Source organism: Lagenorhynchus albirostris, chromosome 17, assembly GCF_949774975.1.
Source record: "Lagenorhynchus albirostris chromosome 17, mLagAlb1.1, whole genome shotgun sequence".
NCBI lineage: Eukaryota > Metazoa > Chordata > Mammalia > Artiodactyla > Delphinidae > Lagenorhynchus > Lagenorhynchus albirostris.
The window spans coordinates 8,386,406-8,413,637 of NC_083111.1; positions in this window are offsets into that span (position 1 = coordinate 8,386,406).

The window sequence follows — 27,232 nt, forward strand, 5'->3', positions numbered from 1 at the left end:
CAATAGGAACCCTTTCTTGGAAGACTTCCAGGCTGCAATTTTCTTATTCTGATGGTTGAATGGCCACATTTCCATGGAGCAGGGTAAATTTACAACTTTCAGCTAGGTGACTGGATAGTTTAAAAAAAAAAAAATTAACATAGATAGTGTAGTAAGTGTTTGCTTTAAACAAGAGAAATAAGTGCAATTCATCATCCTATGGGCTGAGTTATTTTCAAATAGCTTGTATGCTAAATAAAATGTTTATTGAAGTCCTAAAAGTAACTGATAAACTAAAAATAGAGCATGGGTAAAATGATGCTGCAACTCACCTGACACCTTAAAAATATCTGGAAATGTTATCTGTCCATCTGGGGCACTGGTCTTAAATATTTTTGACCTTAAACCACAGTAAAAATCCATTTTATGTCTATATAAATGTACATGTATGTGCATGTCTGTGTATATATGTCTAATGGACTAGATCTATATTTAGCTGTATATCTATATCTATCTAAAGCAAAATTTCAGAAAATAACAGTTCTCCTTACTATATATGACATACTTTAATACAGGGGTCGCCAACTCCCAGGCCGCAGACCCCTAGTGGGCCGTGGCCTGTTGGGAACCCGGTTGCACAGCAGGAGGTGAGCGGAGGGCGAGCGAAGCTCCATCGCTCGCATTAACGGCCGAAACATCCTCCTGCACTGCCCGCCCTTCCAAGGAAAAATTGTCTTCCAGGAAACCAGTCTCTGATACTAAAAATGTTGGGGACCACAGTTTTTTTATGTATATTTATTTTTGGCTGTGTTGGGTCTTTGTTTCTGTGCGAGGGCTTTCTCTAGTTGCGGAGAGCGGGGTCCACTCTTCATCGCGGTGTGTGGGATTCTCACTATCACGGCCTCTTTTGTTGCGGAGCACAGGCTCCAGATGCGCAACGGGCCCAGTTGCTCCGCGGCATGTGGGATCTTCCCGGACCAGGGCTCGAACCCGTGTCCCCTGCATTGGCAGGCAGATTCTCAACCACTGCGCCACCAGGGAAGCCCCGGGACCGCTGTTTTAATATTTTCTATCCTATCCTATCCTATCTTATTCTATATTCTATTGAAAGTAATACTGGTTCCCAGTAGAGTAAATCATTTTTTCTACTCATGAATGGGTCCTCAATTTTGAAAAACAATTATCTAGAGTACTTTACCTTGGATCATGCCTGAGTCTATGCTAATGAGGTAATTCATGGTCGGCCCCTAGATATCTTCAGGATGGGGGCTGGTCACCAAAAAGACCAAGTACAGATGAGAGGGCTGGGACTTCCAGCTGCCTGACCCCTGGGGAAGGGAAGGTGGCTGGAGATTGAGTTCAGTCGTGTGGCCAATGATTTAATCAATCAATGAAATCCCGGTAACAACTCTGAACCCTGAAGCTCAATGAAGCTTCCTAGTCGGTGAACACGTGGATGTGCTGGGAAACTGATACACCATGATTTCATAAGAAGGCACAAAGTTTCATATTTGGGACCTTCCCAGACCTTTGTGATTCATTATTTGGCTGTTTGTGAGTTGTGTCCTTTATAATAAAAGTGTGACGAGAAGTATAACTCTTTCTTGAATTCTGCGAGTCAATCTAGTGAATAATTGAAACGGATGGAGGTTGTAGGAACCTCCGAATTTGTAGCCAGTGGGCCCATTAATTAAAAAAATTAACGTCCTAAAAATATCAATGGTTTTTGGATATCTATTTACAGTACTATCAGGTGGCTTGGGGACCCCTTGACATTCTGGCTGGTGTCTGAGGTGGGACAGTCACGTGGAGGACCAAGATTTTACCTGGTGGAGTATGCACTAATTCCAGGCGCTAAGTGCTAGAATTGAGTTGCATTATATCAGCTGGGCTTGAAACAGGATACCTTCTTGGTTCTTCTCAGATAATCTTGACACAAACAGTCTCAGGCTGCACATGGACCCTCATAATCCACCGAAAGCCATTTAAAATGGAGTAAAACGCTGTCGCTTTTCTAGTTGGGCCCTTGCAGTGTCATCGCGAGGGGTATAACAATATATCAATTACTTTTCTGCATTTTCCCATTTATTTCACTCAAGCCATTTGGACTTGGGGAACTTTATTTCATAACACTTTTCAATTTTTCTAATATATCATTGGTAGGTCCTTGTAAATTTTTAAGCATTTTGTTAATTATAGGTATTAAATCTTCATTGTTTATAAAGGTTTATGGTCTATATTAAAATGAGTTTCTTGGTTCTATTTGCGTATCTCTGATCTGCAGAATCAGGGTCCAGTATCTCTGTGCCTGCCTCATGTACTGATCTCTTGATGTCAATGAATCTGCCACCAGCCCCTGCCCAGCCTCCGTCTTTGTGATCATTACCATTTTTATTTTTAATTTATTTTTTATTTTTAAAAATTTTCTCTAACTCAGGGTCACTGTGTAAAATACAGGACCCTTGATTAAATTTGAGTTTCAGAATACAAGAGTTCTGTATTTTTATTTGCTAAGTCTGGCAACCCTACTCTAATTATTCTTCTAATAATAAAAAAGAATAACTGGATTTTAGAAATTTTCAGGTAGGGCATATGGCTTCTGCACACACAAAACATCGGTTATGCTTAATTCCATACGGAATTCAGAGTTACACCGGAAATGCTAGATACAATTTAACACCAAAGAGGCAAATTTTAGAGCAGATTTGGAGACATTCAACATTCATCTTTTTATCTAATTGTCTTTAATATTCTGAATTTTGGGAAAAATAAATCTTTTTGTTAAGTTCCCAGAGGATATTTACAAACATTATCAGAAGCAGGTCCTATCTTCACTACTGCCTATCATGTAAAATTTGCCCAAGTTGACACAATTTCCAAGAAGTTTATCTAAGACTGAACTGAAAGTCTCTTCCACATAATCAGCTCAGTAGCCACATGACAATGGAAAAATTAGATGCATCTTAGGGGTCCACTCACCCCAACCAAATTTGGAGTCATCCTCAGCTGTCCCTTTCCAGGAGATATGTACCCCATGCTGCAACCTGTGGTGGTCTTAACAGCTACTTCTCAGAGGCAGGAAGCGTGTGTAGCCTCCTTTCTTTCTTTCTTTCTTTCTTTCTTTCTTTCTTTCTTTCTTTCTTTCTTTCTTTCTTTCTTTCTTTCTTCCTTCCTTCCTTCCTTCCTTCCTTATTTCCTTCCTTCCTTTCTTTCTTTCTTTCTTTTTTTAACAATCAAGTACTATACAATGTTTTGAGAGGGACCTGGAAGTTTGCCACTTTTTATTTAGCAGATCTAGGAGGGAAAGCAAAGAGACTGAAGGGTTGTGAGCCGGGGAGTGAATTTCCATTTGTGCCCAGAGGGATGGCAAAGAACTCGGGTCAGGGGGAGGTCAGGAAGTGTGGTGTGCTCCTCGGAGCTGACACAGAGGCAGAAACGGCTGCTTATGGTCTGTCAGTTTGTATTAAGTTTCAGAAAGAAAAATAAAGGCTACTTTCATCTCTTACTGGTCATGCATGAAAATAGGGCTCAAAATCCTTGCTCTAGTTCAGGGAGACACCAGCTCCCAGATCAAATGGGTCATGTGCACAAACAAGAGAGACTATTTCACATGAAATAGTTTAGAACAAAACTACCTATGTTGTACAAATAGCTGAGGAATTAAATAAAGATTTTTAGAAAAGCTTTGGTACATTCCGAAGTTCAGATGTATTTAGAAGTGACAATTGAAAGTTAAAATCATTTGACTTAAAATTAGTTGTTAGTATTTCATAAGACCAGCCTGTGTAGTAAGCATTCCAAGGCAATTACTGCATTTAATCTTCACGACAGCACTAAAGGTACCCATTATCATCCTCACTTTATAGCTAGGGTAACTGAAGCTCAGAGATGTCAAGTGATTTGCTCAATGTCACAGAGCTAATAGTAGCAGGTCAGGGTTCAGACCTGCACTTTTAACAATTCTATATTGTCTGTGATGTCTGGTTTTTTTGTTTGTTTTTTGGGGTTTTTTTATTTGTTTGTTTTTTTAGTTAAAGACTATAAGCTACTACAGAATTGGTAATATTGTTTGTTTGTTTGTTTTCATGACTGGAAATGCCAAATTGATGTTGGTTTTGAGAACTAATCAAATTTGGCTGTTTTGAATATCTCTGCAAGTAAATTTAATCTTAAAATGAGATTGTTTTCTTAACAATGCAATGAGTATAGGAACAAAAGCAAAGTGAGCTTTCAAGGAGGTAGGAAACGCTTCTGTTCCGTTGAAAGCTATTGATCCAGCACAGATAATTCACAATAAAAAGCCATTTCAGCTAAGTTTGGTTTGACTTTGGCAGGGGTGGGGAAGTAAGGATGAGGAAAGGCAAGTGAACGTGACTGAGTAGAGAGAAACAGAAAGGAATTATAACTCATTGCAGAAACAGAAGCAAGAAATTGTGCAAGAAATTGTTATTTATGCATAAATAAAGCACAAATCAAAATACGCCCACACTTACATTTGAGCCTCATATTATGTCTAGTTGAGGCAAAGACACAGATTCAGAAAGGCTGACAGAAAGTGAACAGCAGGAGAGGTCAACCAGAAGCTTCTAGTACTTACAGCTCAGCCAGGCCTGCAGTTGGCAAACAAAAACAACAAGAGCAACAATAATTTTTACTAACCTTCCATGACCCCTTGCTATGTGCCAGGACCTCTTCTGTGTTAATTCATTTTTTACTCACAATTCCAGGTGCTAGAAACTACCGCTTACCCCATACAGACAAGGAAACTGAGGCATGAGAGATTACTCTACTTTCCCAAGGCCTCACAGCTGTTAAGGACGGGGTCCCTGTTTGCAAGTCCCAAGTTAGCTTCAGCTAGCATTTTCTCATGCCACACAGAAAACAGGGTGAAGTGGAAATGAGTTTGGTATTAAGTCTCTTTAGGGTTGGTTCCTGCATGGTTACATAATGATATTCTTGGTGCCTTTAAAACCCTTAAATATTAAAGTACTTACTTTTTAATGTACCAGACTCCTCATGTTCATCACCTCATTTAGTCTCACATGCATATAAATAATATTCCCCATTTTAAAATGAAGAGTTTCAGTGAAGTTGCGTGATTCATTTTTGGTCACCGGGTACATTGGAAAGCAGGTCCACAAAATTAAACCCTGCAGGGGAGGAAAAAAATCTTTTCTTCTATCCATCTAAGCTTCTCTAGCTGAGTTCCTGTAAAGGAGAAAGACCAGAGACAGATTAATAAAAGAAAAAAACAGAAGTTTGTTTGCATGAGTTTACACATAGGAATATCCAGATATGAGAAGCTCAAAGGGATGGTTAGAACTTGGATTTATATATCAGTTAGACCAAAAGAAAAGGCATTTTGGGCATCTGGGCAGGATAGGTTCTGGGAAGGTGACCAGGAAAAGTATGGGAAACAAGGGTTGTTTAAGCAAAGTTTGTTATGCAGATTTAAGTAGGCACCATTTTTCCGTTGATAAGAATTGTTTCCCCCTTAGAGCAGTTCCTGTAGCATTTGTTGTAGAGCTGGTTTGGTGGTGCTGAATTCTCTTAGCTTTTGCTTGTCTGTGAAGCTTTTGACTTCTCCATGGAATCTGAATGAGATCCTTGCTGGGTACAGTAATCTTGGTTGTAGGTTCTTCCCTTTCATCACTCTGAGTATATCATGCCACTCCTTTCTGGCTTGTAGAGGTTCTGCTGCGAAATCAGCTGTTAACTTTATGGGAGTTCCCTTGTATGTTATTTTTCATTTTTCCCTTGCTGTTTTCAATAATTTTTCTTTATCTTTTATTTTTGCCAGTTTGATTACTATGTGTCTCGGCATGTTTCTTCTTGGGTTTATCCTGTATGGGACTCGCTGCGTTTCCTGGACTTGGGTGGCTATTTCCCTTCCCATGTTAGGGAAGTTTTCGACTATAATCTCTTCAAATATTTTCTCTGGTCCTTTCTCTCTCTCTTCTCCTTCTGGGACCCCTATAAAGAGAATGTTGTTGCGTTTAATGTTGTCCCAGAGGTCTCTTAGGCTGTCTTCATTTCTTTTCATTCTTTTTTCTTTATTCTGTTCTGCAGCAGTGAATTCCACCATTCTGCCTTCCAGGTCACTTATCCGTTCTTCTGCCTCAGTTATTCTGCTCTTGATTCCTTCTAGTGAAGAGCGTGGGCAAAGGTACGTTAACCTTACCTTCATTTAACATGAAGTTCCAAGATAGATGTTCTATTTACTTAACAATTAATAAGCTATTTAAATATCACATATGATTTTCTGTGACTTTTTACTATACTTTTCAGGGAATGATATCTCTTGTTCCACTAAGCAATCTGGTTACATATTTTGAGTCACGTATTTTTGCTGATGTACAGTAGTGCTTTTTAAAGGTGGAATTGACAGCACCCGGAAGCAGATTTGATGAAAGTTCAAGGCCACATAAAATTGCTGCTGTGTACTTAGCACATAAAGGAGCATTATAACTCTGCGTCCATGTTTGCTTGGCCTGGTGTGGTTTGTCTTAGTCTTGGAATGGACACAGACAATACCATTAAAAGGCACAAAGAAATAAATGGATTTTTCTCTTTTCGTGTCTTCATCAAAAAAAAAAAAAAAAGAATTGTTGAGTTCTCCTCCTCCTAGTAAGGGAGAGGAAGACTTCTCAAACGGAAATTTTCCTTATAAATGTAAATTTACTTTACAAAAGGAAAACTTGCGCCCAATTTTTAGAACTTTTCTTGCATCTAATAGTTTTCAGTGGCCTTTAGCTCAAAATAATCCATATACTAAAGAAGCATGCTTTGGGGTGGCGTATCCTGCTATCCCTCAGCTCTATGGAAAAAAATCTAGATGACCTTGAGTATAGTGATGACTTTTTAGATACAACATCAAAGGCACAATCTATGACAGAAATCATTGATAAACTGGACTTCATTAAAATTAAAAACTTCTGCTCTTCAAAAGACACTGCTGAAAGATTGAAGATTAGGACAGAAAAAATATTTGCAAATACATATCTGATAAAAGATTGTTTTCTGAAACATACAGAGAACTCTTAAACCTCAACAATAAGAACACAAACAACCTCATTAAAAAATGGGCCAAAGCAGACACTTCACCAAAGAAAATATACAGATGACAAATAAGCATATGAAAAGAGGCACAACATTATATGTCATCAGAGAAATGCAAATTGAAACAACGAGATATTACTATGCATCTATTAGAATGGCCAAATCCCAAACACTACATAAAGACCAAGTTATTCTTTGAAAGAATAACTAAGAAAGATTCCTTTTCCTCAAGATATTCAAACACTCTGCACTTGTTGCCTTACTCCTGGTCATTTTGAAAAAAAGTTCCTCATGTTTGAAACGAGTTGACTTTCTAAGAATCATCAACTGCTACTTTTTGTTGTGTGTTTTCAAATGATTGCTTTTGGCCATTTCCCGCCTTTGAATACTACGACTTCCATTTATATTTTGCCTCTTCTGAAGGCAACTTCAGTCTAGAAGGTCACGGGGAGGCATCAGCAATGGAAAGATACACAAATGCTAATTTCAAGACGAATAAAATGGATGGAGCAGTTCGACAGCTGTGCATTCTGAAACACAGAAAAGACTTTTTAGATGCTTAGGTAATTGAAGCACAAGTATTGATGGTTCATGTAGTTTTTAAACACATTGAGGAATCTCTCCTGTGAGAATTTAGTCCATTCCTACAGAGCTAGTGTTTTCTATATTAACCTAGTGAGAGATTAGAAAATGAGAGCTAGTGGCAAGATGCTTGCCTTGGTTTACGAATTAAATACGAATAATAGAAAAAAATTCTTTTTTCTCTGAGCCAGCTAGCTGATTGGAAGAAGCAGATAGATCACAGTTCATATACCTGTTCCTCCTCTTCCAAGCTCTGTAACTTTAAGTATGTTATTAAATACTTCTCAGCCTCAATTTTCTAATCTGTAGAATGGGATTTCCTATTTTCTCCCATGATTGTTCGGAAGATATATTTAAAAGTGCTTTGTAAATGGCCATATATCTTTCAAAATAACATTTATAGGAAAGTGGCTCAGATTATTGAGGAAAGTTTTCACCAAGGTAGTTTCAATAATATCTAGATGGGAACATTCTTATCTTCCTAAAATAAGTATGGTAGATATGAAATTTAACCCAGCTTTTGCTCTGCTAAGGAAAATTTTAGTATTTTAAATATCTTCATAACTGAGATAGTCTGTTCATCGTAGAGTGGAAAAATAAATGAGATCCTTGGTCAGATGCTTAAAAATATGAAGTGGCTGACTTTATAATTTTGAAAATAATTTTTGGGAAGGTACCCTACAAAGAGCAGACCAAGCATAACTCCCTGGTGATGCCAGGCCGGGAAGGAATGCTTCCAGGGAGTGAGAAGTTTCTTTCTTCCTCATCTTTAAAAGAAAATATGAAGAGGGTGAGTAACCACCAACAAGGACCTACTGTATAGCACCAGGAACTCTACTCAATATTCTGGGGTAACCTACATGAGAAAAGAATCTGAAAAGAATGAATATATGTATATGTATAACTGAATCACATTGCTGTACACCTGAAACTAACACAACATTGTAAATCAACTGTAATTCAATAAAATTAAACACACACACACACACACACACACACACACACACACACACACACACACACACACAAGAAATGTACCTTATGTACCTGAATGTAGTCTGACATGGTCTGCTTTTCACAGTTGGTCCAAATGGGGAGGCTTCCTCCCTCCATCTCTCTTTCCCTTTTTCCCTCCCTCCCCCGCTCCCTTTCTACCTCTTTCCATCCCTGTTTCCTTCCACTGCTATTGATCATCTACTCTGTATAATGCTACTAAAGTCTAGGGACACAATAGGAAAAAAGACAACATAAAACCATCCTCATGGAACTTACATCCTAACAGAAGGACAGACATTAGCCACTCATCTTACTTGCAGAATCAATAAATACTCTTTTCTTTTGAAGTTTACTATTCACATGGATGCTACGTTGTGACTACAAAGATTTAGAGATGATCAGAATAAGTCAAAAATGTTCTTTATGGTTCTTCTCTGTCTATATGGTTCAAAAAGCTGACTTATTAGTCAGTTCTCCTGATTGTTGGAGTGGGGTCTACGCCAATGATCAAAGTGTCCTCACTGGATACTGATAACTCTATACCTGCACTGGACAGGCTAAATTCATAAAAGCTTTTATAGGCTTCTAGGGTAATTATTTTTTATTTTGAATATTTATAGGAAAGTAAAGTAACCCAAACTGCATATCAAATCAACCACCTGAAGTATTTAAATGCATAATTAATGTAATGCTTATAATTACTTTCCTCCATTAAAAATTGGCATTTGAATATTTGAGTGCATGATTTTAAAAAGCTACTTTTTTTTTTTTTTTTTTTTTGCGGTACGCGGGCCTCTCACTGTTGTGGCCTCTCCCGTTGCGGAGCACAGGCTCTGGAACCGCAGGCTCCGCAGCATGTGGGATCTTCCCGGACCGGGACACGAACCTGTGTCCCCTGCATCGGCAGGTGGACTCTCAACCACTGCACCACCAGGGAAGTCCTAAAAAACTACATTTTAACAAGGTACTTCAGTCCTAATAAATTCAGTGCATATATATTTCCCTCTATGCAATCATAACTATGGGTTTGTATGCTTCTGAGCTCAGAAATCCATTTTCCCTCTAGTATTTGTTAAATGTTGCTGGAGAATGAATTGAAAGGGTATGGATTTTTGAGATGGGAGTGTACCCCAAGGGGAGCCTTAGGCTCCATATGAATAAGCAAAGGAAAAGACTGGAGAAGATACCCAGTAGGCATGTCGGTGTTATTTACCCAGGGGAGTGAAACTGAGGTAGGAAATACTACCTACTCCAAAGAATTTTTTAATTGGTGGGTTTACAATTTTTATTTTTTTTTACTTTTATGTGTGTTGATAATGATTCTTATGAAGTCTGCCCCCCTTCCCATCCCGCAAATAACAGGTCTTTCCTTCACCTTCCCTACATCACTAGCCATCACCAGCGCCAGGCTCTCTGTGGCTTCCACCCTGAACTCTCTACAGATGCCTCCCAAGGCTGCTTCTTTAGGCTTCTCTTCCCCCTGAGGCCATCATCTCCACATTTACACCCAACCTTTCTATCCGGATAACCCACAGTTACCAGTTACCTTGAATGTGACCCACCCCGAAGGTCATCATTCCTTCAGTCAGAACTTAGTTTACTTCCACACTTATTATTTGTTTGCTAATAGTGTCACCATCTTTTTATTCCTTTGGGCTTGAATCATCAGCATTTTCCAGGTTGTATCACCTCTGGGCTGCTCTGGTCAGATAACCCAAAGCCAGGTAACATTGGTCCAGTTCTGTTCCTTTTCCCGTAAAACCCATTCAGGCTCTCACTGTCTTCCTCTGGAGGACTTCTCTGTTCTCCTGCTCCCCTTACTCTGCCCAATCCGTCCTCTGCACCATGAGTCATCCTCTGCTTGTGGTTTGAGCATTTCAACCATTCCCCCCTCCTAGCCTCCGGCTCAGAAACTTTGAATGACTCCGCATTATCTATTGAACTTCTAACTTTGTAACCTGACATTCAGGATTTCTAGAACATGACCTTAGCTGTCATTTCATCCACTCTTTTTTTTTCTCCCTCCCCTCCCTCTCTCCCTCCCCTCCCTCCCCTTCACAAGTGATCAAGTGCTGGGGATGTGTGATGAGGAAGGCAAACAAACTCCCTCCCTGCCTTTCTAGAGTGTGTAGCTAAGAGAGAGACAGACAGATGAGCAATTCTAATCAAGCATGATAAGTGCTCTGATAGGGAAGTATGGGCGTCAAGGGAGGATGCACAGGGAACCCCCAACACACACACACACACAGTGTTCTTCTCAATAATTCTTAACACTCAGTTCTGTTTTGATTTCCCATCTCAGTAGCATTTCAACATGTTCTACATGTGAAATAAGGTCTTGTTAAAAAAGCTTGTTTCTACCATCTTTGCTTCATTTCTACCAACTAATATGTTCCAGAATGTTTTTTATTACAAAACAAGCTGGAATAAATTCAGAGCATTTACCAAGAAATATTCCTTGATCATGTTTTTCCCTGAGGAGGGTATAAGTGGATTACAGCACTAAAAACAGGAAATACTTTGAAAATTGCGAAAAATCAGTGTGGGGCAATAATAACAGAAAATATTACTCTTTTAAAAATTTTTCTGAAGCTCCTGCTTTAGGGAAGAAAATGATAAAAATATTATTCTTCCTTTAGAGTGGTAAACTTACTCTAATGAATGCAAACTCTTTTCTTCCTTGTGGTAAAAGGAGCAACCAGGCATAAAATGATACAATTTATGATTAAAGAAAGGTTTTTTTCCCTATTAGACCTGTGCCACATTAGGTATTCGTAATATACAGAATATTGCTACTACACACACCTATGGACTCTTCTTTCCTCTTACATCTGGGGAGCTCTAACCTGTGCATGCCTGGGCATGAAATGTTTACCTTGTTCTCTTCACATGTTTCAAAGCAACTGCTCTCCTATCTAGATGCACCAGCAAACAAGTTCTTTTCCCCCAAAGTTAGGCTTTGCAACATTACAAGAATTTGTATAACAAGGTCCTGCAAAATTTGAGAAAGGCCAGAGCCAGTTTCTTGGGGAACCATCGTAAACAGTGTTTCTCCAACATTTACCTAATGTCTTCACCAGCTCATGCACTTAGTAGCTCTGGGGCATGCCTGCGGTCCCTGCGGTGTGTGTCTGGTGGGTAACAAGGTAGCTTCCTCTGTCCTCCTTCTTCTCAGCAATAATGTTGTGATGTTAAGTGTTTGATGCTAGGTATATGTTTAGAACACAAGGAAATGCATAAAAATATGTGTATAGCCATTACAATGAAAGAGACATCCCTCCACTACTAGCTAAACCCCCTCCAGTGCCTACTGTGGTCTTTTTTTTAGCACATTTGGGGAACAACGATATGGTGACAGCATGGCCGGATTCTTCTGCCCTCCCATCCTGAATGGGGCTGTGTTCAGTTCTTTCCCCTTCTGAACCACGGCAAGTCTCAGCCCAGGTGTTGTTTTCCTCTCGGTCAGCCCTTCCTTCCCAGACCATCCCTGGCGTGGCTATGGAAGCCACACACACACAGCTTTACTTTTTAACAATGTCCCTTCCCCTCCTGTCCTTCCCCTTTCACAGTGGGGTCTCTGTGGCTCTCATTCTTTACTCATTTCCTGTCTCTCACACCACCTCTCTTTTTTCCTGGGACACAGGACATTTGGAACATGTGAACATTTAGTGACTCCTTTATCCTATTCTTTGTTTTTTTGTTTTGTTTTTTTTTGGCTGCATTGGGTCTTCATTGTTGCGTGCGGGCTTTCTCTAGTTGCAGCGAGCAGGGGCTACTCTTTGTTGCAGTGCACAGGCTTCTCATTGCAGTGGCTTCTCTTGTTGCAGAGCATGGGCTCTAGGCACGCAGGCTCAGTAGTTGTGGCGCACGGGCTTAGTTGCTCCTCGGCATGTGGGATCTTCCGGGACCAGGGATCGAACCAGTGTCCCCTGCATTGGCAGGTGGATTCCTAACCACTGTACCACCAGGGAAGTCCCCATCCTATTCTTAACGTTGATTCAGTGATGCCTTTCCTCCTTCACTTATGCAACTATTTTGCACACGTTATTCTAGCTGTTTGAGGAACCCTGGGGCCTAAAGGGTATCTCTGATGGGTCAGAAAAGATAACGTGGATTTTCTTGCTTCGTCCCATAGGAACAAAATGGGTTTTACCACAGATTCCTTAGCGCAGGCTCTGCTTTCCAAAAACACATTCACCACTGTTGTATACACAATGTAATAAGTACTTTGCTCTGTAGTGATGTGCTGCTTTCTGTTGTATTTATCCAACAGTAACATGTCACAAATAGTTAGGGAGGACCTGCCTCATGCAAGGCATTGCATTCGTGCTGGACGTTGTGCAAAGATGGATATGAAGCGGTTCCTGTTCTCGCTGGTGACTGCACAGTCAGAAGCGTTCACAACTAGCTGGGAATCGGCTCGCACACCTCCACACTCATTTTCTGTTCCACGTTGATTTTTGTTGAGGCACTTGCCTTTTGTCATAGCAACTGCAGAAAACATAGCTTTGCAAAGATATGATAGGGTCTACAGAAAGGTGGCACGATCGAATACTGAAAATATGAACGAACTCTAGCTAATAGTTTGCAGGGTGACCGGCAGATTTGAGTAGCGCTGTTTCCCTTGAACATTTAAAATATCCTGCAAAATCTCTGTGAGTTCACTGTGGTACCCTGGGATATCTTAAAGCAACTTCTGGGAGCTATGGGTATTTTATTTCACTTTATTGCATGCATTAGTATTTTTCTTTTTCTTATTTTTGGGGATACTTTAAATACAATCAAATTATCATCAATACATGATTTCAAAAGTCTTAAAAAATAATTCATTTTGGTTGGTGCTGCTGTTCAGTAGTCCATAGCAGTTTGCCATGCAATTTAAATGTGATTCCAACTGTGTCCACATGCTTGTGTTTACTTACGATACTCATCTCTACCTGCGTGAACCTTGGAGGAAGCCAATTGCTACTGTTGAGTGTTAGGTCAGAAAGATGCACGCTTCCTTTTGTGCAGACAACTGTGAAACAGTAAAGTTGATTTGTTGGCGATCCTTGGTAAAGATGGTCTAGTGCATTGCTTTTTTGTTTGTTTTTTACCATGACCGATTACTTTTAGATTTCAATTAGACAAATTAAGAGGCATAGGGAGTGAGCATCCGGTAGTGTGAGAGGTGTGCTCTATGTCACACACTCCCTCGCATGCACTGCCCTCCAGACCTCTCCCTTTGCTGCCAGCCTCTGCCAGCGTGACGGAGATGCTGCTCTATCCAGGGTAGGGTCTTGATCTCACAGACACGGGAAAATTTGAGCCATCGCTGCAGAAGAGGATTAAGACACCTGCTCTTCTCCCTTGATACCCTGAGCCATCCATTTCCCTTGAGTGTCTGCAGGTCCGTCTCAGAGTAGGAGTTGCCCTTGTCCCCATGCCCCAGCAGAACTCCTGGTCAGTGAACATGACTCCCAGCACGTGCTTTCTGGCAGTAGCTCTTCAAATCATTATCATATGACCCACGAGGATCCTGTGAAGAATGGGCATTTGTTCCTTTTCTTGCTTTTATGGACACCTGCTCTCTCCAATAAATGTATAAGTAGTGGTAGAATTTAATGATGGCAATATGATTCTTATACTCAATATTAAGTAATTCACCTGTTTATAATCATAATTGGCAGAAGATAGCACGTTATTTGGGGGCTGTGTAAAGATGAGCTTCAGGGTTCTACAATACCCTGGACCATATTACTGCCTATGGGCTAATTATCAAGGGTAAGATAAAAATAAGTACCAGTGTGTACATGAAATTCTAATGAGTCCTTTAGAGTATCTTATATTAAGAGTTTTCTGTAGGATACAAACAGCATTACATGGAATAATGAAATCTAGAAGCAAACGTGTGCTAAGCTAAACAACATCTAACAAGTTTCTCCACGGCAGGAATTCTCAGGGTCTTTAATATGTTCATATGAGTGCCCAAGCTTCAAAAGCAGGTTAAACTGTTCAGTATTTTCTAAGTTTAATTTATTCTGGAAACTTTTACTTACAAAAACAAACCGGATGAGGCTGATGTTCACAGAATACATGTTGGAAGCAGTGTTCTTTTGAATTCAAGCCCTGGTGTTGGAAGCTGGACATTTGGACTTTCTCTGCTTCCCCTGGGCTGTACTGTCTCCTTGGTGAAATGGAGATAATCACACTATTTGTTAAATACTTCAGAGGTCTATTGGGCCAACTGGGTTTACGCAGGTTGTGTTATAATAAACATAAGATCGAACATTATTTTTCAGCAGTACATCTTACACAGAATCCCTTTTTATCCAATCTTAATAAAAGCAAAATGGTAATTTTATAATCTATAAACTTTGCTAGCAGATAAAAGACCAGATTTTCAAGGAGCTGCTTTACGCCTGAAGGAAGTGCAGTGGCAAACATTACATATGCAAATTGTTGTACTGGCAATTCTCTCCCAGGGTCAGCTCAGAACGGCTGCTTGTGTCTAAGTAAGGAAGACTCTTTAAAAATGATCTCCAAACACACAGTCTCTCTTAATCTTTAAAAAACTTGCCAATTAGTCAGATATTAACATTTGGGATGATTTGGGATGTTTCGTTAGAATATCATTTAAACATTTAATGACTCACGGTAGAAGAAAATGATGTGGGTGTTATTACAGAAATCAGACTTAAAACCTTCTTCATGTGAATTTCTAGAAGCTGAAAACAGCCCATTTTACACTTGAATATCCCATCTACAGGCTGCTGAGTAAACTCTGCTTAGGTGTGGAGAAGAGATTGACTTAGGGTTTGAAGATGTCTAAGTGTATAAGAACAATGAGATACAAGTGTGTCATATGTATAAAAAGAAACTTTGAAAGACATGAATCAGGAATCATTTCTACTTAGGTTTTCAAATTGTGGTAAAATACACAAAACATACAATTTACCATTTTTACGATTTTAACATGTATAGTTCAGTGGCATAAAGTACATTCACAATGTTGTGAGACTATCACCACTGTCCAGTTTCAGAATTTTTTGTCACCCCAAATGGAAATCGTTTACCCATTAAGCAATCAATCTCCATCCCCACTCCCTCAAGCCCCTGGCAACCACTAAGCTTCTTTCTGTCTTCTTGGATTTGCTTATTCTGAATATTTCAAATACATGTACATGCAACATGTGGTCTTTTGCGTCTAGCTTCTTTCACTTAGCATAATGTTTTCAAGGTTCAGCCATCCATCTCGTAGCATGTATCAATACTTCATTCCTTTTGATGACTGAATAATATTTTATTGTATGGATACACATTTTGCTTATCTATTCATCCATTGATAGACATTTTGTTTGCTTCCAACTTTTGGCTATTGTAAGTAGTGCCGCTATGAACAATATATAAGTTTTTGTTTGAACACCTATTCTCCATCATTTTGGATATATATGTAGGGGTCTTAGTTCCCTGACCAGGGATCGAACCCAGGCCCCCAGCAGTGAAAGTGCAGAGTCCTAACCACGGGACCGCCAGGGAATTCCCTGGAGTGATGCCCTTTGAAAATGCAAGAAGGGGCCACAAGCTAGGGGGCCTCTAGAAGCCAGAGAAGGCAAAAATCCAGATTCTCCCCTAGAGCTACCACAAAAAATTATGACTTTGCCAACATGCGGATTTTAACCCCGTAAAATTCATTTCTGACCTCTGACCTCCAGAACTATAAAATTATAAATTTGTCTTGTTTTCAGCCACTAACTTTGTGGTAACTTGTTAAAACAGAAATAGGAAACTAATACAGATCCAGTATTTTTGAAGACAGGAGATGTATTTCAAAAGTATAAAAAAAAAGTGAAAGCTTGAGATGAGAATGGCTTCAGTAGACTGCACCCCAAGACAAATAAGTCTGAAGTCCACTGAGCACCTCTAATGGACATATGGTTATCCTGACCCTGCAGACTGCTCTACTAGGGATTTTAATAGAAATGTACTACTTATATGCAATAGTTTGAATAAGCATATATATTTGTGAAGAAATAGTAGCTAGTAGAAAGGAAACCTATTAAGATAAGACTTCTAAGTTTTCTTGTAAAATCGACTTAATGCTCAGTAGAGGTCGGTAATGGAGCATGGCAGAAAAAGATATAAAAACAATAAATATGGATAATTTGGGGACATATTAAAGTTTTTACATCTCGAAATTAAGTTAGAGATATATCTTGGTTTAAAAAATATATATATATATGGAATATTGTGCATACCTTTGTTTTGTTTTATTTTTGTCTTTTTGGAGTAGAGATCATCTTTATGGAAGCATAATTTACATTCAATAAAATGTACCCCTTTTAAGTGAATGATTCAGTGAATTTTGACAAATGTTTGCACTCAGGAAGCTACCACTGTAATCAAGATATAGAACACGTTTATCACCCCCGAAATTTCACTTGGGCTCCTCCTCAGTTATTCCCTATACGCATTCCCCAGCCCAGACAACCACTGACCTGCTTGCCAGCAATATAGAGCAGATTTAATCTTTCTCGAATTCACGTACATGCAATTGCATTTTACCTTCAATTTTATATCTTAAATAATATTTTAAATGTGATAGGAGCCCCAACTATTAAATTATGGCAAAAATCCTCAGTGAAATGTATAGCAATTTTTTTTTTAAGTATTTATTTATTTATTTTTGGCCGCGTTGAGTCTTAGTTGCGGCCCACGGGCTCCACAGCGCATGGGCTCTCTAGTGGCAGCACCTGGGCTTAGGTACTCTGCAGCACGTGGGATCTTAGTTCCCCCACCAGGGATTGAACCCATGTTCCCTGCTTTGGAAGGTGGATTCTTAACCACTGGACCACCAGGGAAGTCCCTATAGTGATTTTTTGATAGGAATAATTACATCTGAATTCCTACTTTAGGATTCTGTTAAATTGATTTTTTTTAAAACTAAATATATTTGTCACTAAAACAGTTCTCTTACTCTAAAGCAGTGTTTTTCTTTTCCATAAGTAAAATGATCTTATAAAAGTTCTATTAATATTTTAATAGGCTTGATGTTTTCCTTCTCATCTTCTCTTTCTGATGAAGAAATCACTTGGGGTTACTTTAGAATCCAAGTTGGTGCTTATTTTCCAGGCGAACAGTCACGGTTGTTTACAGAACAGGTGTGGATTAGAGATGAGCAGAGCATTTTGGAAGGATTCCCAGCCAGGGTACATGAAAAAGACTTTTAAACAAGCTCTGACATTTCCCAAGAGATGTTGCTTCAAAGTCAAATAAAATACTCTAGTACTGGGTCAGATATATGTTATATGGCCTATCTTAGAAGTGTACTACATTGATGAAGAGGTAGAATTTAAAAATTTGTGCACTCATGTATGCACATATTTCCTCTCTACATCTTCCAGCTTTAATGAATCCAGAATATTGGCTGTTACTGGTTTCAGGAGTGTCTGAACAACTGAATCTCGACAAGGAAGTTGCAATGTGTGTCTCACATTAAGAGTAATTGCAAACTCCTTCTACATTTCTTTCTCAGCAAAGTTGTTTATCTTTTACCTGTAATTTGTTTGGCTCACCTTAATAAATGATTACAGAAAAAATATAAAAAGTGTGCATATGGACTATTAGATCTTACCTTATTTGTCACTATTTGCCAAAGTCTGTCATTCAGGGTACAGGATGGAGGGTTTGCAGCTTCCCTAATCTGAGAACTATCAGTGCCAACACAGTTCTAGAAAGTAATCACCAAAACACGTCTAATTGGGCTTCCCTGGTGGCGCAGTGGTTGAGAGTCCGCCTGCCGATGCAGGGGACACGGGTTCGTGCCCCGATCCGGGAAGATCCCACATGCCGCGGAGCGGCTGGGCCCGTGAGCCATGGCCTCTGAGCCTGCGAGTCCGGAGCCTGTGCTCCGCAACGGGAGAGGCCACAGCAGTGAGAGGCCCGCGTACCACAAAACAAAACAAAACAACAACAACAAAAAACACGTCTAATTACCAGGCCATAGAGAAGAGTGTTTTTATATGCTCATCAAAGAAACGCAGCTAAATCCTCTGAGCCCTCATTGAGCATCAAAGCCTCTTTCAGTGAAATGACAGTTCTCAAAGGTAATCTGAAAATTCCAGCTTCCAAGAAAACGACCATTTCCAACATTAAATATCAGAACTGCTGAAGCTGAGAAAAGCAATGAAAATGGAAACAGAGTTTGAAACAGACCCCTCAGACACAAAGATGACAGAAATATCGAGTAAAACGTTGGCAACGCCCAAGTAGCTTGAATAAAGGCAGCGTAAGGTTAGGGCTCCACCTGCAAACGTGCAGTCATCCAGGTGAGGGGCTGTGGCTAAAGGGCCTCGTTCCCTGAATGGTGGTGCTGTCAGATCAGACCTCCGGGGGGACCATGAGTGTGTGTGTGTGTGTGTGTGTGTGTGTGTGTGTGTGTGTGTGTGTGCGCGCGCACGCGCGCGCGTGTGTAGACAGCTTATGTCAAAACGTCTCTTTGGGAGTATTTCTTTCCCCCGATGCTCTTTCTAAGCCTCTTCTCTGTTAGCCACCCCGGCTGGAGAGTGGATAACCCACACTTTCTTCTCTCTTTGGAAGCAGGTGAAGTGCCCTTCTGCTCTCAAGTGTAAGTGGCTGAATCGAAAAGGGGGGAGCTTGCTCTGGCTAAACAGTGAAGAACCTTCCAGGCTGCAGAGTCTCCTAACACTGCAACACTTCCATTTCTGTTTCTTTAAACTTTTCCTAAGAACTCCACGGTCCTTGATGCTGCTAAGCTTTCCACAAAAGACTTTTCCCTGTGGGGGTCTCTTCGTGAGTGAATTGTCTTCACTATGTCTCCAGATCCCAGGGCTCCGTGAGGGTTTCTTAGCATCCACACACCAGTCAAATCACACCAGCTGGGTTTGCCAATTTTATTCATTAGGCATCTGGGTAATGTTTGGGTAAAAGGTATTTGCAGCTGAAAAAAAATGGAAAAACATGAATAAAATGGGTTACATGACTGAATTTGAATCCTGACTCTCCCATTGTCTATAGCCATGTGGGCTTGGGTGGTGTAACTCATTTAAGCTTCACGATATCTGTAGAAAAAGGGTAGCAATACCTCATAGGGTCGTTATGAGGATAAGAGTTGACAACGAACATAAAACTTTTGCTGCAATAGCTGACATGCAGTCAGCACTCAATATGCAATGGTTGTTGTTAATACCATCGTTATTATTTGAGCTCTAGAAATTTCGGAAGGCTCTGGAATGGCCTTCAGCCTTCTGGGATCACAGTGATCCTCTAGCGAAGCTTTAGCACAGAGCAGAGTCTGGTCTTTAACGCATGCCTAGCACTAACTGTGGACCCTGTGTATAGAGGCCTGAGGTCCTTGTGACAGCACTGTTGTGAAGAAAGTGGACTCACGCACAGGTTAGGAGGCAAGAAATGCTTTTCCAAAAAATAGTGGGCTTTGGGGTAGCATAATGGTGTAGTTTGCTTTAGATACTTCTCTTTTAATATACTAAGCTGGGTGAGCAAATATTATAGAAAAATATCCCAGCAGCCTGAAAGAACTAAAAGAAGCTACAGAGAAATCATTAAAGAATGTATTTGAGTTTTGTGAATTATATTTAACGCAAAGTGATTTAGTTCATGAAAGCGTTTACAGATGCAATAACAGCTACCACATTTCATACTTTACTAACATTTTTATCCTCATTCTCATGACACACTGTAAAGCGACATTGAAATACGAAGAATCCGCCAAAATTCTGAGGGAAGAAAGTAGCAAACCCTAGATTAGGGCCCAGGTCTGTCGGAACCTAAAACTCATCCAATTTTTTCTCTACCACACCCTTGGTTTCCCAGAAAATGTCAAAAGCCCAGAGGATGGGAGCCTTTGCACTGGGGACAGATGCTGTGTGTCTACCTGTGTAGGTGGGACTTTTTGCTGCAATTTCTCTGGTGTCTTCTTCTTAGCACCTCCTCCTTAGAGGAGGTTGGATCAAATATGGGCATCAGATAGGATACCGGTCGCAGCATCTTCCTTTGGTTCAGTCCTGGGACAGTGAGAGGGAGAGAAACTGTTCCTCTCATTTCTCCCCGATTCCTCTTGGATGTGGCCCTTATTTAAAACCATCAGAAATACCCTTTACATAGGACGTCAAAATTCTAGAGCCAAGGAATCAGGAAGTTCATACCTGAACCATCCCTATGACGCATCCCTGCTAGCATCTTCCCAAGAACTGCTTTACATTAATATTACGCTATAGAATGTAAAACTTTACACTGAAAGGGGAGAACTCCCGCCTCAGTCTCTTCCCTCCGCCGTCGTTGAGTGGCCAGGGAACCCGAGGGGAAGGTGGCAGGGGCCCTCGACCCCAGCCCCCCGACCCTGCTCAAGGCCGCACCACGTCTGGGGCTAGGGATGCACCCACCTCCAAAGCTAGGTCCGCCCCTGGGGCCGTGCACCAGGAGAGAAGACAAGGTGGAGGCTTAGAAGACCTTGAGCTCACCTCCTCCCACGAGAACACCAAGTCACAGGTAACTGCTGAACAACCATCAGCAAAAAAGACCGGAACCCACCAAAAAAGATATTCTACGTCCAAAGACAAAGAAGAAATCACAAGGAGTTGGTAGGAGGGGCACAGTCGTGATATAATCAAATCTCATACCCCCTGAGTGGAGGTATTATAATTATATAATTATTCTCCACAAACTGGAGAATAATTATATCGCAGAAGTTCTCCCACAGGAGTGAGAGTTCTGAGCCCCACGTCAGGCTCCCCAGTCTGGAGGTCTGGCCTTGGGTGGAGAAGGCCCCAGAGCATTTGGCTTTGAAGGCCAGTGGGTCTTGATCACAGGGGCTTCACAGGACTTGGGGAAACAGAGACTCAATTCTTGGAGGACACACACTAGGTCTTGTGTGCAGCAGAATCCAGGGTAGAAGCAGTGACGCTGTGGCTGTGGCTCTCTCTGGAGACCTACCAGCTGGTGGCAAACATATCTGGGAGTACTCATCTGAAGAAGGACACCTTATATGGGACATTAGCACCAAGACCTGGTCCCACCCAACAGCCTCTAGGCTCCAGCGCCGGGATACCTCAGGGCAAACAACCAGCAGGGCGTGAACACAGTCCCACCCAACAACAGGCAGCCTGCCTAAAGACTCCCTGAGCTCACAGCCACCTCTAGACACCCCCTGACACAGCCCTGCCCACCATTGTGCCAAGACCCAAATCCACGGCCCTCCCACCAGGAAGCCTCCACAAGTCTCTAGACCAGCCTCACCCACCAGGGGGCAGACGCCAGAAGAAAGAAATACACAGTCCCACAGGATATGGAATTGAGCTCTTAAACACAGGTCAGAATCTACCCTGGGACCAGCTAGTCCCTGGCCTTTGGGTGGTGAAAGGAGAGTGTACTTCTAGGACACACAGGATATCCCCTACAGAGGGCCACTTCTCCAAGGCCGAGAACATAACTAAGCTTCCACATACATAAAAATGCAAATAGAATTTTAGACAAAATGAAACAGCAGAAAAAAATGTTCCAGACCAAGGGATAAGATAAAGCCCCAGAAGAACAACTAAGTCACGTGGAGATGGGGAATCTACCCGAGGAAGAGTACACTGGAGGGGGCATATGCACTCTGCCAGGTGCATTTAGATTGCGTGGGCACTGAGCCAGGCTCTTTCTCTTGTTGTTGACACAGAGGCATGATGTCTCTATATGAAGATAATTGCCACTGAGTGACTCATTTTTCCTAGGAAAGCTTTCAGCCTCTGTAACTCTTCTGGAGGGTGGCAGTCAATGGGTAAGACTAAATAGAAAGACTACTGCCCAGTTCAGAGCCTATTTCCTTCTTTTTATTTTATTTTTCTTTTATTTATTTATTTATTTTTTAAATTTTTTAAATTAAAAAAAATTTTTTTTAATTTTATTTATTTATTTTTTTACAAACCTTTGTGTCGAGGGCTGACTTTCAATAGATCGCAGTGAGGGAGCTGTTCTGCTACGTACAACAGAGCCTATTTCCTGATCTCAGTTTGTAAGTGAACATTCAGGAGGGAGCCCATGGCCTGGAGAGAAAACTGGTGACCAGGGAAGAGTGGAAGAGTGGTTTCCACTGCCACCTGCCATGATGAGTTGCCACCTGCCATGATGAGCTGTCACTGGTACAGCAGCTGAATGCAGGTGCAGTGATTGCAACCGTGAAAGACTGGAGCAGAAAGACAGCCCTATGTGGCGGCAGCAGCCATGGGGCAGGTTAGTGGTCACACTAATTCTGGAATTTTGGAAGGGTTTTGTTGTCCTTTTCAGCTGGGACCCCAACCAGATCATGAATGTTCCCACTAAAAGTAACTTGAAATTACTATTATTGTCAAAGTATCTAGAGAATTCATGAGACGAATGTCACCATAGAAGAAGACTCTAGACCCAGGTCAAAGGGCATTCACTACAGACCAAGTAAACAGACAAGCTTACTCCCGGGATAATAAATGATAACAAAACCAGTTGGTAAAGAGCTTCCTGAAGGTTACCGGTGAGCATCTGCTGATATAATGGCAAAAACTTAATACAAATAGTAATAAAGGCCTTAACGGAACATAGAGAGAGGGTTTTGTGTTTTTGTTCAAGATAAGGTTTTGTGTTCAAGATAATGTTTCATAATCAGTATTTCATTATGTGAGTTACATTTATCCATAGCCTTTTTTTCTTTAAAATATTAAATATTTAATATGAAATATTTTATATTAAAATATAAAAAACTTAAAGCATTGATCTGAAGAACCCCCTTCCTGAAGAAGCTGAGTCCTGGGCATTGTGTGTCCCAGGAATCCGGTCAGGTTCAATGAGCTGTGGGGTCTTCCATGGAACTCAGGTGGGGTGACCCAAGTCGTAGGTTCACAAGGAAAAATTTCAAATGAAAACCAAGCAGACCATTCAACAGATTTATTTGTTGGAGAGAGCGAGATAAGGAGAGAAGCTCCTGGTATGAGGCAAAGGTACAGGATCCTAGGAAAATGGATGAGAGCAAGCGGATTCTGAGCAGGGGCTGGTTGGGGGACCCTGAGGAGTACCCCGAACTCAAGAAAGTAGCTGCAGCCTTGTTACCGAGGACCGTAGGCTCCAGACCCTTGAGGTGGGAGGAGAGGTACTGATGACCCGGACAGCACGGAGGGTTTCAGGGATCTCTTGCTGGGCAGCTGACCCCCAACAAGGCAACAATGACTGATTATTTCTCACGGTCCTACTAGTTTGCAGTCTGGGTGGTTCTTCTGCTGATTGTGGATGGCTCGACAGGGGTCTCACTCAAGCTGGCCTCACTCATGCGTCTGGCAGTTGGCATTGGCTGTTGACTAGAGCAGCTTGGCTCTCCTCCACGTGGCCTCTCACCCCCCTGGAGGCTATACCCAGCCTTTTCAGAATGCACTGGCTTCAGGCTTCCGAGAGAACAAGAGCAGAATCTGCAAAATCTTTTAAGGACTAGGTTTTGTAACGGATAGGTTGTACCTTACCTTATGTTCTATGGGCCAACGACACTTACAAAGTCAGTCCTGATTCAAGGAGGGTGGAGAAATAGGCTCTATCTTTTAGTGGGAAGAACAACAAACACTGAAGAGGAGAGTGGACATTTAATACATGGAGCTTTTGTTTTAATATGGCTTATTTCTTTGGGGGACATACGTTATGTTACATAGACAGTCCTGATTCTTTCTCCTTATTTTCTTGATATCATATAGCACTCTCTAAACTTATCCAATAAGCATTTATTACATATCTATTACATTCTGGCATTGTGCTAGATGCTGGGAACCGATCAGCCACTGTCTTCAAGGAATTTTTTCTTTCTTACCTATAAAATCAGAGAAACAGGATCTGGGTGGGGTAGGATGGGGGAGAACAACAGCAGGACAGAGCTTGAGAGGAAGGATGGCAGTAGAAAGCCAGTGACATGGAAGGTACAGTAGGTTGGAAGGGAAACAGGATTACATCATCGGATTTTTCCCAAAACTGCCTGTAAGGGAGAATTTTATTCTTCCCTTAAACTTAAATTTTTCTTTATTCTTTTCTTAAACTTAATTTTTCTTTTTCCAGGAATAATCTGACTTCAGAGAAAGGAAAAGTCCGTGCTGGGAGTTCTTGGCACTAGTGGGAAGTAGTTTTATTGTTCTGGAATACCTCCTAGAGAAAGGAAACGTCCAGTGATGACCCAGAACTATGGTAAGTCAAATCGGGGTCCTTCAGGCCATTTGCCAGACTCAGGGTCAGTGCCAAGCTTGTCCATTCAAGCAAGCTTTCCTGGAGCAATCTTACTTGTATGTGGAGCCATGGCAGCTCCTGAGCATGGTGGGAAGGAAGAGCCTCCTGCACTGGCAAGTCTCATTGGGGCACACATGCCATCTGTCACTTGTCTGGCCCACAGTTTACCATCCCCCCGCCCAAGTACACCAGTATGGGAGGAAAAACAGAAAACAGAGCCAGCTCTGTTCACTCCTTTGTTCAGCAGAGATGGCTGGCAGGGTGCCACCCACTCAGCTACAAAACACCAGGGCTTAAAACAAGCACCATCTCATTGTCTCTCAAATCTCATGCCTTATGTTGCATAAAGAAGTCTTGGAAAATGTACTGTCAGCTGGCACTATGGAAATTCAAGTGGGTTTATTACTTTCTAAAAATAAGATGAAAACTCTGATTGTAATAATTTACGTCAACTTCTTCCTCCATAACACTCAATTGTGGAAATATCCAAGTTTAGTGGACTTCCACGGTAACCCTTGCAATATTTTCCTGAGGCAGATGGAGAACAAATAGCTTCCTTACAGGTGTTCAGATGATGCACTTTACTGAATCATCTTGAAGAAAACCTGGTACATTTTTTTCATCTACATGTGCACTCATGTACCCTGCTATTGTATCAGGATGCTCTTAAGTGGGTGCCCATTTCCTATGAAACAGCAACTGCGTTTTCCACAGCCTTTCAGAACATCTGCCGCTGCTACCCAAACAAATCCTGGCATAATTAGGCAGTTCTAATGTAAATGTTTAACAGAGGCATGGGATTCTCCTCTGATTACTTTGCTGCTGCAGAGAAATAGGACCTAATTTAACATTAAGCCTGTAATTAGAGAACAGTGCTCTTCTGCTTAGGGCAAACTCAATCCCTTGCATTTTGATAATGACATATTCAGAACTGAAATTAAATTAAGCTAGAAAATCATAACTCTACCTTAGGGCAACACACTAAGTCCATCTCCTGTGGACTGTTTACAAAAAGTAAATCTAAATCCCCAGGCGCCAGAGTTGCCTTTATTGGGGGAACTGCGATTTTTTGGTTTGTTTACACTGGGATCTCCCACTCCTTCCGGCTTATTTATTTATTTAGATTGCTTGGTTGGTTGGTTTATTTAAATGACACTGTGGGGAATGTGAGTGGATACTCTACAGTTGATGTATTTCATTTACTTAAGAGCGCAATGATGATACAAATACAGGCACCGATGTTCATCTTCATGTGGGCCTCTCCATATAGAACAAAAAGACCCTTCATCTTTTATTTTTCAAGCAGGAGAAGCAGGTTTGGCCAGATAAGTGTCTCCAAGTCCCTGGTCATTTATTCCGAGGCATTGCTGTCGGGGCTTTTGTTGATGACCAGGGAAGCTCTCTTCTCATATATGTGGGGCTGCAGGCTGAGCCTGAGCAGGAGCTGCCGTCCTGTTCTACAGCTACTGGTAATGACAGACCTGGGACAGCACCACAGGAGGGAGAGGCTGAGGTTCAGGGAGTGGGCGAGATCATTGTAGAGAAGAGATCGAGACACCGAGAGTGACGTGTACGCACGGCTATATCTAAAATGGATAACCAGGGCTTCCCTGGTGGCACAGTGGTTGAGAGTCCGCCTGCCGATGCAGGGGACACGGGTTCGTGCCCCGGTCCGGGAAGATCCCACATGCCGCGGAGCGGCTGGGCCCGTGAGCCATGGCCACTGAGCATGCGCGTCTTGAGCCTGTGCTCCGCAAAGGGAGGGGCCACAACAGTGAGAGGCCCGCGTACCGCAAAAAAAAAAAAATAATAATAATAATAATAAAATGGATAACCAACAAGGACCTACTGTAGAGCACAGGGAACTCTGCTCAGTATTATGTAACAACCTAAATGGGAAAAGAATTTGAAAAAGAATAGATACATGTATATGTATAACTGAATCACTTTGTTGTACCCCTGTAACTAACACAACATTGTTAATCAACTCTACTCCAAGATAAAATTAAATGTCAAGAAAAAAAAAGACACTGAGAGATCAGGCTGCTATAAATCGCAATTTCCAAGACTTTTCAGAAGGGAATCTCAATCTTGCAGGAGAATGATAGTGAGCTAAAGTGAGCTAAAGTCATCAAGAAATGTAGGATAATGATCTGGGGATCCATGAGGACTTACAAGCAGTATTCTTTTTATCACATGATCTTCAAAGCCGGAAAGTTTTGGAGTAAAGGGAAGGAGAATAAGAGTGGGAAGGAGGAAGAAGAAAGATATCTACTCTGCCTTTCAGTGGAACCGTACAAGGACGGTGGGAGAAAAAGAGCCATTTCTTGAGAGGATTACAGGGAAGGTGGTGTCTTTGGGGAGAGCCAGGCTTTTGCTCTATAAA